Here is a 14,304-nt window from a genome sequence, read left to right on the forward strand (position 1 = left end):
GTTCTTGAAGGTAAGTACCCCCCCCAACCCGCAAATATGCATCGTCCCAATAAGGTCAAGTAGCGATACTTACGAGTCATATTATGCTTGTTGTTATGATGCTTTGTTTAAAAATTATACAATAATAAAAACTTTATTTTATTTCGAACATTGTTTGTCCATTATTTGTTTCCTTAAGAGTGGCAAAAAGTTAATAATTTTAAATTAATGCTAATAGTTTCGCTGTCTGTGTATCTATCTATCTGACAAGAACGCTCTAGAGAAAACACAAGGAAATTAAAAACATGCACAGTAATTCGAAAAACGAAGTATGACGCGGTCACATTTAGCACAGAGTAGAAAATAATCTCAAACCGGAGAGTGCACACAGTAATATGACGTCATTGATTTTCGAGTAAACATTGAATAAAAAGGAAATTTTGTCTAATCTAAATGGTTTGCCTGAAGAGTTTCTTGCATACAATTCTTCGGGTAGGGGCGAAGCCCCACCCCCCGCGTAAGAACGTCTGAGCCCCCCCCCCCTCCCCAACTCAAAAGAAATTTCTTCATCGATACTCTATAATAAAATTACCGCCTAATTAATGTGTCTAATCTAAAAAGTGGTTTTCTTGCAATTTCTTTAATGCAATTCTTCGGGTAGTGGCTAAGCGCGACACCAGTGTTTCTTTCAGCCTTTTTTCCACTCCGGAGAGGGGTGGGGGTACTTGAAATTTTCGGGGGCGGGGGTAGAATTTTCGGGGAGGGGGCGGACACTGGAAAAAGTTTATAATTATATTTCGTTGAATGGGACGGTAGACATGTTTTTTGGGGGTGGGGGGGTCGGGGTGGGTTGTGTGTGGGGGGTGGGGGGTGGGGTGGTTTTAGTTTAGAGAAAAGAGACAGCACTATCAACCTAGCGCACGGTGTATCCTTCCTCAACGGGCCATTTTTCTCGTTAAATAATAATTACCTCAATAGGTATAAACAAAACAACACAATGCTCTAAATATTCATATTTATTGAAGTAAGGACGTTGAAGTATAGTACAACGATATTAACACAATTTCATTCATAATAAACATCGGACATTTCACTGTTAAAATCACTATGCGCTAACAATAAACTAAAAAATAAAAATAAAAAAAAACATGGATGTTGCAGTCCTGAGAAGTCGAGTAGTTAGAAAACTGCTGAGCTTCCATTGATATCTGTTGAGAAGTTCATGTGGATACATAGTTCTACCTACACACTAATGAGCTCGATACAGCCACAAATCCATCGTTAATTTATAAACGTTTTTTATTATTAGATGTATATTTAGTTACAAAGTTGGTGTATTTTATTATTCAGTGATTTTGACAAAACGTCTTGCTTTATATCGAGTTAAAGTCAATCAATCTAGGCGGACACTACAGCTAGCCAGAGCCCATCAAAGCTAGCTGGACACTAGAGCTAGCCAGAGCCCATCAAAGCTAGCTGGACACTAGTACTAGCCAGAGCCCATCAAAGCTAGCCGGACACGAACTAGCCAGAGACCATCAAAGCTAGCCGGACACTACAGCTAGCCAGAGCCCATCAAAGCTAGCCGGACACTAGAGCTAGCCAGAGCCCATCAAAGCTAGCAGGACACGACAGCTAGCCAGAGCCCATCAAAGCTAGTCGGACACTAGAACTAGCCAGAGCTAGCTGGACACACCTAATCGCCACTTACAGTAACAATTCACAACGGTGTTATTGGAATCAAGGCCCACTACAGGCTAGGTGGACAAGACGCCCTCCGTCCCCTGCCTAGAAAAAACTGCAGCTACCCAATGCTCATCAAGACAATGTGCCCTTTGATCTAAATCACACGCTATTACGGTTATCATTTTTCTTAATTATCTGTATCGCAGTGAAGAACTATCATTTAGCACAAAACGTTTGGTGTAACTTTATATTATACATTTTTTTTTCTATCGAATTCGTTTTTAAAGTAGGACAATTTTGACTTTCTTGTATACAAAGTATAGAGGAAGTATTGTAATTGTGCAAAAAAATTCACACACTACGACGTTTTACATCTCCCTGAGTCGGAAAAACTTAGTTTTGCAATTTAGTCCGTACTTCTATGTGTGTGTGTGTATGTGTGTGTGTGTCTGCATATCTGTTTGTGAACGTGATAACATGAGTACCGTTACAGCTAGGTTTGCTAAATTTCAGATATAAATATTAGACCAAATCGGAAATGGAACTTATTCTAGTTTCGGTTTTTTTCAAAAGCCTGTAACTTAAGTAATGTTTCAACTAAATAGAAGAAACTATACACGTATATGGAAGATCCATTTCTGTGTTTTCTGACAAATTTTAAGTAATTTCCGGAAGTACTATCCTATTTCCGATTACTCAAAAAACGCATAAAAATTTATTTTTAACTTGATTCCTATGTCTTTTTCTATAAAGTACTAATGTTCCACACTATTATACAAAGAATAGAAATTCAGTACCCGTACATATTAAAGGCCTATATATTTTTAATGTTGTACTTGTTTGAGGAAATAAATTTGTGATAAAATAGTTATTGGTCAAAATGCAAGGTGCTTTACAACAGGTTGAACAATAATAGTGACACAGCAAAGAAATAACTAAATAGCTAAAAAATGCGACACATTTTAAATAACATAGGCTACAAATACCCATTTGAATAATTAAAACCAAATTATACACATTATTAGTCACCACAACATCATACGAAATGTACACGCTTATTAAGAGACATAAATGATTCTGTTAAAAACCCGGTTGTTCAATGGTGTCGGACATTAGCAAGACAATATATGTGATCAGTGTTAGCTTTAAGGCTTCGGAATTCAATACAAGGTTAGAGATGAAGTGACTCTTTTAAGCACTTTAAAACTTACAAAAATAACATTGAAATCAGAAAGACTTAGCTGATATAGAATATTTTGGTGCGTTATTATATAAAAAATAATTTTTATTTGTTTTTGTAACAGTCAAATGTAGGGTGAATGTATGTTTCGAGTGGAGGTGTAAAAAGGCGATATAAATCTAAAATATATTGTGGGTGTGCGCATGCGCAAAAGAAAGTGGAAGTGGAGAGGTTGTTGTATCTTTGAATCAATAAAATTGTGTAAATTACCAGGACAAGAGTTGTTTGGTGTTATCCATCAGGCCTTAATATGCAATAACACAACAGTGATGTTGTTGGTATTTGTCTTGAGTTTGTGCCATGAAGTTGACAGTACAAAAAGACCGTGACAGTTTTGGCGGAGAAAATTGTATAAATTTCATAGCCTACGTCTTGATATACATCTATAGATCTAAATCAAATTTTAATGAAATAGTTTATTTCTTATTCTAAAATTGGGAGATGTGGGAAGCGAATCTTTTTGAAGATCACGTCATTTGTATTGTGCATCATTTAAGACATTCGATGTATAATTCTATTTTTGTCCTACAGTCAAGGACGCCCTATTAGGGCTGGTAAGTAGGTCACCAACCAGTTCTACGGCTGCATGAGCCATAGAACTTATTGTTGACCTATTTACCTGCCCTATAGTGTTGTGTTATGTCCGTAATTTAAAAATGTGACATGTGACGTCCTTTTTTTTGTGTTACTTCATTCTTCTCTAGAGAATTCTAGTCACAATCATAAATACTTTTCCGGTTGTATAATTTAAAATGTGTCTTCATTCGAATATGCCTTTGTTTTTATTTTATTTTTAAATACTATTTAGTTGATACATTTAATACATACAGCGTATTATGTTCATTAAGTATCGATGAAGATACTGATCTGCTTGCTCATTAGATCTTTTAAATATTTTAGCGACAAACGCTTTCATTAAAGAAAGCAAATTAGTTTTATGAAATTATTTTCAGTGCACTTAAAAGCATGTAACTATAAAGTTTTTTTTTTATATTTGCTTTTTTATTATACGTGTGTATGTGTGTGTGATATTAAAACATCACTTTTTCAATAGTTTTACAATTAGAAATCAATAAATAATTAACTTCTTGGGGTCGCAGGATATGTCGGTATGTAGTTATGTACCGTCTGTTGATAAATACTTGAAAATTGCTTGCTGTGACAAGGAAAATTTACTCGTTAATGTTCCCAATGTTGTACCATGATGGTAGTGTGATGGAGATTTCTGTTTGCCAGCTGGTACCTATCATCGTGTTCAGCACAAACCGATTCTGCTGAGGGCGGGGGTTGAACAGGAAGGGACAGTTGGTGTCGTCTTTAAAGAAGATTGACATCCCGCTGTAGGTTGCAGACATCATAACTTGCACCTGTTGAAGGTAACACAGGTATGACAAGATCACGTGATCTATCTGATTACAATTTTGCCCTTCTTTTCAAAAATAAATAACAACTTTTCTAAAGCATGTTCTTTATTAGTTTTATTATTATAATATAAGTTCAGTTCATCTAAAAAAAATTTCGCCTCAGATTTAGTTAATCTAAAATGCTGCAACTGAGTTATGAATATATTGCTAGATAGATCACAACCCAGTATCTTCTTGCGTGTAAAGAAAAATTTAAAATATTTTAAGCTTAAAGGTGATCATCGATCAATATACAATATACAATATACTTATAATTAGTTCTATGTTCTTAATTTTAGTGTTGAAAGAGATTCCCCCCCCCAACACAATTAAGTATACGTGTCAACTTTTTATGCGCCTTATAGGCCATTGACTCCGATTTCAGCCTGCTTTTGTTTTTGGATTTGCTTCCATAACCAAGAACAAACTACAAGGCAGCAGTTGTTTGATTTTGGAGTACTCTGCTAGAAGAGTGGCTGTCCCCAGCTGTCCCCAGCTGTCGAGCCTCGTCTACCGGAGCTTTACCGATTAGACCACATTGACCCCTTTCATAATTAGTAAATAACAACGTTTTACAGGAATACCCAATGGATAAGATCAATAGAGTTATTTTTGATTAAATGTTACATTAAGGAAGAGTTAACTCTACCAAACTAGTACTTTCAGACAAATAATCATTCTAGTTCTACATCTGGGATTATTATTTGATCAATTTATTTGAAAAGAAAATCACATTGAAATTAAGCTAGTAAAAATAACACACTTTTGTTTAGAAAGTTCAGAACAATTATTGGAGTTGTATTAAACTCTTAAACTATCAGTTATAAACTGATAATCTTAGCATTCTTGCGTCAACACAGCACAGATGAGTACCTAAATCACAAAAGGGAAAGTAATTGCGGATGGGCATAGTGTTGACCACATTATCCCTTCATATGATTAGTTAACAGAAACAGATGAACTCTAATTTACTTGTTCCACGGACCGTCAGATTCGGAAAGGGAACTTTATAAATATTCATCAATAAAATAGCCAACACGTCATTAAATCAGATGTTTTTTTGGTTATATTTAAAAATAATGCGATGTTCTTGTTAAACAAATAAAGTAACATTGAATTTATTTTGTTAAACTTACCACAGCTCCAGGAAACAGGTACTCTGGTAAGTTTATGACAATGTCCAGACAGCTTACAGGGTTGGTCAGTACATGCTGGACACGTGCAATCTTGATCTCTGATTGGTTGAAGTTGATGCCAGTTAGAGAACCTTTGAGAGAAATCCGACACAGGGCAGACGACTTTGTGTACAAGTACCCAAAACAATTGACATCGGTCGAGCAGTTAGCGGCACAGGACACGTGACTTAGTGTCTGGAACGTTTTCGTCTGCGTGAAAATTGGGTTGAAATCTTGTTGTGTGAACGTCCGAGAGTTTAATTGGCTGGAGCTCAAGACAAAAAGTCGCAGAAATATTGCAAGTCTTGTGGATCTGGCTAAGGATAGTTTTGCCTGCATCGTTATTTTACTTTTTGGCAACTTAGAATTTAATTAACAAGTTCCCTGTATATAAATAGGCACATGAAACTTAGTTTTATATATAAAAATAGGTTTAGGTAATTTAACGCTAAATTTGAAAAGCATCGAATTGTGAAACAACACCTTGTTCGCACAAAAAATCATAAGTAACGCACAAAGGTGTCAACTTGGCGTTAGGTACAGGTTCATTCCACCGCGGTAATAAATAATTACTCGATGATAGAATCGTTTCCTAATGATATCGATTTTAGAATTGTTTCCGCGTACATTGGTAATGAAAAAATGGCGTTTATTCGATGTGGTTAATTTTTAAATGACAATTAAAACATTTTTTGCGCATGCGTTAGAAAGACGATTGTTTTCTAACATTCCATTCAAGTATAAATGACTTCAGCATCTTTTTAAGACTTCACTCCACCCTAGCACACCAAGGCCTTGTCGATTGATTCGCACTCCAGCTACTTTTGAATGAGCAACTTTTCGTACCTGATACACTTAACAGCCATGCTCTATACCCAATGAGGGCACCTACTAAATAAACTGTAGCGAGTACACAAACAACCTGAAGACCTGACCAGTGTCACGATGATGCACCGGCACATGAACCCCAGGGACAGGAGGAGGACAGGAGGGGGGGGGGGGGGGGGGGGAGGATGAGACTAAAGAGCTGACGTGGGAAAAATAAAGAAAAGTTTCCTCTGTGGACCGTTGGTTTCGAATCTAGTTGCTGTTCTAAACATTCGAAGTGACTTTAAACAAAGATCAACAGTATAATGGATTATGAAAACAACAACCACAATAAGGGTTAAGGGATGATGAAGATGATGCTGATGATAATGATGATGATGATGATGATGATGATGATGATGATGATGATGATGATGATGATGATGATGATGATGATGATGAACAGCATCATAAGACTGACAAACCTTGGTCCAGACTAACCAATTTTAAAAAAAATTCCTAATAAAAATAAATTTTAAAATAAAATATGATTATAAATAATATACACAGTGATTTTTTATATAATAACGCACCAAAATATTCTATATCAGCTAAGTCTTTCTGATTTCAATGTTATTTTTGTAAGTTTTAAAGTGCTTAAAAGAGTCACTTCATCTCTAACCTTGTATTGAATTCCGAAGCCTTAAAGCTAACACTGATCACATATATTGTCTTGCTAATGTCCGACACCTTAAGCTAACGCTAATGACATGAAATCACTTCTTAATGTTGAGATACGAGAACAGACTTACAGGAATTTATACATTCGATGAAAAAGAGCATTTTGTTTGTATTTTTAAAAAAAATAGTTTAGAACTAAACAGAAATATCAATGACAAATCAAAGTGTTAACTATCAGTTAAAAAGTTTGAAGTAATGTATTATTACACAGGAGTACTTATGTAAATATTAGAGTCAAGCCCATGAATATAATTCAGACTGCATTGATGTGTAACGAAGAAATTATAACTTGCATTCACACTGTCTGCTGAGTATTTGTTTTCTATTGCTTTTAAGGTTAGACATTTGGCTGAAATCAACGCATTGATTATTAATCTTAAGTTCTTATTTGAAATTGTGACTTTTATTCAACACTTTGTCCCCGTAAAATGTAATAGACTTCATTGGACGGACTGAGATAAAAGGTTTTGTTTAAGATCTTTATTGAAGCTGTTTGTCTAGGATCGTTCAGCAAAGCCTGTATAAGGTCAGCTTAAAAGGTCTTTTTTGTGTTGAACTATTTCTAAGACTCGTAGTTTAAAAAGGTCATTTTGAAAACACAAAGTTTTAAATTTCAAAACACCGATGTAGTTCATTTTGCTAATCTCTTGCATGAATCTTTTTGTAAAGGTTTTGTGCAAGATTTTGTTGAATATAATTATTGTGTCAGGAGTTTTTGTCAATTATTGCTGTAATTTTTTTTAAGGTCTATGTAGAAGTAATGTCATTATTTGAAGGATTTCAATGCGATTCTATACTATATTCAACTTGCTACTATAAAAAAACTCCATTTTATAACCAAACTATCATTGTGTTGATAAAGGGTTCTGTAGTATATTCAAAAAGGTACTACAAAAGCTCAATTGTGTAAACAAAGTTCTAGATGTTTACGTTTAATAGCCCCTGACAGAGATCAAGATGAAACTACTTCGTCCCAATCACTTCTAGCTGATGTCATCGATTTATATTGCCACGCTAATAATGGTTGTTGTTATCAGAGGTAAATAATTATTTTGTTTTACATTTCGATCTAAATTAAAATTATAATCTCACATATATATTCACTGTTATTTCAATGCATAGTAGAGAAAAATTAACATTTTAGGCAGTAGAATGGCTTTTTTTTCAAACTGGATTTTTTTCCACACTTTATCTTGGATTAGGGGTTAACAGAATGTTTTCTTTACAACCAGAGCTAAGCTGGTATCTCAATGACTTTTTCACACTTCCAATATACGAATAATCACATAAGTAACAGGGTCGGGGTTAGTGGAAAGGGGGGGGGGGTTAGTGTTTTAAAGCAAATATTTTCAGTGGCAGCATTGGTACTGTCGAATTCACAAATTATGAATTACTGACAAGTAGAAAATAAAACAACGAAATAGCGGCGTATGATACGCCGCGGGTCGGCTCGTATACAATAGTTTTCTATAAATTATAAATTAATAATGACTCTTTTATTGAAAGTTTAATGATTGGTTTGTGGTTCTGATCAGTGCGATGTTGTTTCAGTAGTTACCTGTTTATTTAACCTGCTTAAGTACTAATTTTTAAATTAATAACACTAGCAAAAAAAGTAATTTTGAAAGTAATATTAAAATCAGTATGAGTGACGTGAATAGGACTACCGATATCCTGAAATAAAACGCATGACTTGTAGGTCCTAAACGCGCGTTATACCACTAGACAACACCATCCTTACAATTGAATCAAAATTATAATAACAAAGATGCAAAAGACAATCCCCTTTTTTTCTTGAACGTGAGACTTGTGAAATAAAAATTTTCTTTTCAGAATTCTTGTATTAATTATTTTTGTATGATGATAGCTAGTTTTATACAACTTAAGCCTGGAATAGCTTGAGCGAACAAGTTGCCTTTTACAGGAACTGTGTTTGAAGTCGTACCTTTATTTTAGCTCTCAGCCATGTTTTAACCTTAAGAGTTATGAACATTACAATTATCTCGGTTTTTCCCACATTGAGGCGGTGGACCATGACTGACAACATTACAAAGTTTGCAAAACTATATTGTGTACATTCATAAATTTGCAGCCTGGCGTATATCAATGTTTATAACAACTTTTTTAGCATGTCGCGTTTTCAAAGGTAATAAATACATTTATGGTGATAAAATAGCTATGTTTTATAACTCTCACATCAATGAAGTTAATATAAAATTGTGTTCTATCATTTTTATATTGATTATTACAAATCTATACAGATCGATATAGGGTGTAAATTGTTATAATGGGTCATCGATTTTAACTTTAATGCAGGAATACTTTACGGTTGCTAATACAGGAAGTTTTAAGAAATATGCACTAAACATTATGAGTACTTCATTTTATTGTAGAATTTTCTTCGAGGCTGCCAGTGTGTGCTCATAAAAAAAGCTCCTTTAGTAAGGCATTGATGTTGAATAGAGTAAGTTGATGTAGCTAGGCAACACACACAAAGGAGCGTCAAACACGTAATTCATCGATAGTTATGTGTTGACTGTATGATGATTGTGTTGTATTTATGTACAAACTTTATACACACACTTTTGTGATGTCGTAGATCGTAGCCTCGGGTTTCCCTATAATTTCCCTATAAATTAGTGGCCCGTCAAGGAAACTTAGTTAAATAAACCGGGAGTGGTCTCCCCTAAACTTTCTTGAATATTCTTATATAAAACAACAGGGGATGGGAACTCGGGATATAGTTATGATTTTTAATCCATTTTAAATACTTAAACTTTTAAAAATAGAATAGAATCTCATAGAAAAAAGAATTGCGCACCAAGCGAACGCCAAATAAAGATGTTCATAATAGTGCGCAATATTATTAGTACTTTATAAATTTACATGCGTTTTTTGAGAAATCGGTAGCGTAAATTAGTACTTCCGATCAACGGAAATTACTCAAAATTTGAAAGAAGGTAGAGAATTAGATCTTTTACTTACTTGTGAAATTTCATTTATCTATCTGAAATAGTACTCAAGTTATAGGCTTTTGAAAAATTCAAAGTAGAAAAAGTACCACTTCCAGTTATCGGAAATCGCTAAAAAGTTGATACGGATCTACGATTTTGATAAAATACTTATATATGAAATTTCATCAACCTAGCTGTAACTGTACTCAAGTTATCGTGTTTACACACAGACAGACAGACAGACAGACACACACATACACACACAGACATGCGGACAAGATTGCAAAATTATGTTTTTCAGTATCAGTGAGGTGTAAAACGTCGAGATTTGCAAAAAGCTCGATTGTTTTTGCACGATTACAAGACTTTCGTATATACGAGAATGTAAAAATTGTCAAAACTCAGTTTTTGATATGAGATTAGGTAAAGAATGTGTGATCAATTTTGTGCTATGTGGGTTTGTGGGGTGTGGGGGTAAGCTGTGTGGAGTAATGAAATGAAGGTCGTGTAGTGTGGGTTTTAAATATGTAATGTATGCCATGGTAACGTCCTGGTGTTTGCGGGCTAGGGTTTGCGGGTGGTGTGGGGTCGTCCATATATGACGTCAAACTCGTAGGGGTAGGGGGTCCGTAATTTTGTGACGGTGTGTGATGAGGGGAGGGAAGGGGTTCAAAATACTGTGACGTCACACTTTTTGCTTTACAAAAAAAGCAATGTTGGGAAAGGAGTTTTAGCAGATATATTTCGCGTTTTAGAAAACTGTTTTAATTGATTGCAAAAGGAAATGATCAAAATACTCTATGTTGACAGAGTTCTAACAAGATTTTTGAAAAATAACGATGTTTTAAGAAAAATTCAACAGAAATTTTGAGGGAGGGGGGGTCTGGCTTTTTTTGACGACGTGTGATAGAGGGAAGGGGGGGAGCTGAAAATCGTCTAAAAAGCGTGACGTCATTTGTGGATGACCCCCTGTGTTTAGGGATGCGGGGGAGGATGGGGGAGTGCTGGATTATGTGGTTCAGAGTTTAATTCATAGATCTCGTGCAGCTGTTACCTCCCTTTCTGTTATTCTCTCCCCTAATTCATTTGAATGTAACTTTAAGACAAATTTGAGAGACCAGATTTTACAAATAACATCTTAATCTCGCCAATCATGCGTTTAGCAAATATGCACATAGAATCAATAAAATGGAAAGGTCGCGTTCCATTGGGCTATACTCATACATACTTAACACACTTGAAACCTACACTTCACGCTGGCTGAAGAGTTCTTATTCGTAGACAGACACTTTTGTATATCATTTAACGGTAGCTGCCTGTATTGTTAACAACCAACATAAAATATAATATTTATAAATCCGCTTTAAACAATATCGTTAACTAAAAAAGTATACTACCGATAAAACAGAAAATTGTAAATAGTTTTCAGATGCACGCACATTTTAAAAAAAAATTAACTTCATAAAAAGATGTGCTTTTAAATATTAATTATTTGATGTACATTTATAGTTGAACCTAATTAGATATTTTCTGAGTTAATTAAAATATTGGGGAACGATGCAGGCAAAACTATCTCTAGCCAGATCCACAAGACTTGCAATATTTCTGCGACTTTTTGTCTTGAGCTCCAGCCAATTAAACTCTCGGACGTTCACACAACAAGATTTCAACCCAATTTTCACGCAGACGAAAACGTTCCAGACACCAAGTCACGTGTCCTGTGCCGCCAACTGCTCGACCGATGTCAATTGTTTTGGGTACTTGTACACAAAGTCGTCTGCCCTGTGTCGGATTTCTCTCAAAGGGTCTCTAACTGGCATCAACTTTAACCAATCAGATATCAAGATTGCACGCGTCCAGCATGTACTGACCAACCCAGCAAACTATCCGGATACTGCTATAAACTTACCAGATAAAGTTTTTCCAGGAGCTGTGGTAAGTTTTATGATAATAACAAAATTATAACGAATTTTAAATATATTGCTTATTGTCTAACAGGCACATATTTTAATTTAAATACATGACTTTAGAGAGTATTTCAATTACTCGTGTGTCGATTTTCTAGAGGCTTGCTTATCGCCAATGCTACTTTTAAAATAATGGCTTATATTAGCCACAATGATTTATTTACAAATATTCGTTTCGATTAAAATTAAACGTCTTCATTAATATAAAGTGTAATATATTTGTTCATTTACAAGCCTATAACACTTAGCTTAAATTTTTTTTTAAATAAATGTTTTAATAAAAATGTAATTAATTGAACGATAATTATGGATAATTCTCTTAAAATATGTTTTATAAATTTTACAACATGTTTAGGTGCATTTTTGAAAAATAAACGTGTGTGTTACTGGGTTGTGGCTTAATATACAAGGCAGATTGCATTTTGCAGTTATCTTGAAATTTATCTAGCGTATTAGTTATCATTGTTGTTTGTATTATTGTTTTTTTTTGTTTGCTCGTTTTGACCACGATAGCAGCTATATAATTATCATAATCCTATGATCTCGTCTCACCAGGTGCAGGTAGTGTTGAATGCCACCATCAACGGATTGGCAATCCAATTTAGGGATGACATCAACTGTCATCTCCTGTTCAACCCCCGCCCCCAGCTGAATCAGTTTGTACTGAACACGATGATTGGGGCCAACTGGAACCCGGAAGTCCTCATCACACCACCATCCTGGTACAACATTGGGGACGTTAACGAGTATCTTTTCCTGGTCACAGCAAGCAATTTCCAAATATTTATCAACAGACGGTACATAACTACATACGCTTGCTTAATTGAACCTCAAAAAATAAATCATTTACTGATTTCTGGTTATGAAACTATTAAAAACGTCATGTATTAATACTTGATAGCATAATAAATTTTTTTCTTAAATGGCAATTCCAGTAACATTTGGCAGAGAAAAAAAGAATTGCTAAGAAAAAAATATTGTACGCCAAGTGAATGTAAAAAATAATAATATGATAATCGAGCCAAAAATGCTAATTTTTTAAAAGGAAAAATGTTTTAGTATTTAAAAGTTTATCAAACATGTAAGTAAAGTAAGTACCACCTCCACTTTTCTTATATCGCTCAGAAGTTAAAAGAAAACTGCAAATTTAATGTTATATATAAACTTTTCATGAGCATAACTGAAACGGCACTCAAGTTATTGTATTCAAACACACATATACACACACACACACACACACACACTACAATCGTGCATAAAATGGGGACTAATACAGCAATTTAAGTAATAAAACGTCGAATTAAAACTGTGTTTTTGTTTTTATTTTTATAAGTTTTAAGTTGTGTACAATTTTTAAAAATTAGGTAACATGCTTTTACAAGCTTTTCTTTAACTAGATTTTAACATTATGTCTGCTAAGTTCGATAGTGTTTTAGAAATATATTTCAAATCAAAAGCTACTTTATCGGACACGTTGGTCTATGGACAGATGAAGTAGAGTTCTACTATATCTGTGACTTCGGCATGAGAGTAGATTATGGGATCAGCTTTTGCTCAGCCGCTTTTAATTTCTCTAACACAAGTCCGGTACTCATCAGAGCTGGGTGGGCTCAGGGACGTCCACCGATAACCGATTTCATGAAATAATATTAGCAGTCGTAGTAAAAACTTTTTTAAAATCTATCTAAAAAGTTTCATATTTAGTTATCATTAAATGGTGAATTAGGACCACTTTTTAATTTAGGCCCGCTACATCCAATTCCACCCCGATTTCTAAGTCCGGCCACAATTTAGTTTTATCATGTCGACCGAGTTTTTTATTCATGTGTACATGAGCGTAATAAGTTATGAAAGTCATTTTAGTATTCGTCAACCTAACAACAGTTTTTGCAGTTTTTAAGCAATAAAGAGGGTTAATGGGTGTACAAAAACAAAAACGTTATGATTTTGTTTATAAAGTAGAATCAGCTCAATAATATAAAATAAAAAGCTGTCGAAGTTTTGGGTCCCTCTCCCTCCCAAGTGTTCGAAGAAATGTGGTTCCACCTCTGTCGCCACATTTGTATTAGTCGTGGCATTGAATTCACCCACCGGTATGCTTTTAATGAAGTTTAAAACAGGGAGTTAAAGACGAGTTAAATTTTAATCACGAAACGAAATAAAACAATACGAATTTTTCGGTCGATGCATTAATAAACAATCACTCACAACATAAAAGGAACAACAATTTGTTATAAGGAATGTTCGATACTTTTTGAAAAATAAAACTTTTCAAAGTTCACACAACTCATGAAATGTTTTTAACACACACTACCATCGCTAGCTCTGGTGCTAAATTGTAGTATAAAAACT

This window comes from Physella acuta, unplaced genomic scaffold (assembly GCF_028476545.2).
Source record: "Physella acuta isolate Inbredline_101_S28 unplaced genomic scaffold, ASM2847654v3 ptg000555l, whole genome shotgun sequence".
Lineage (NCBI taxonomy): Eukaryota > Metazoa > Mollusca > Gastropoda > Physidae > Physella > Physella acuta.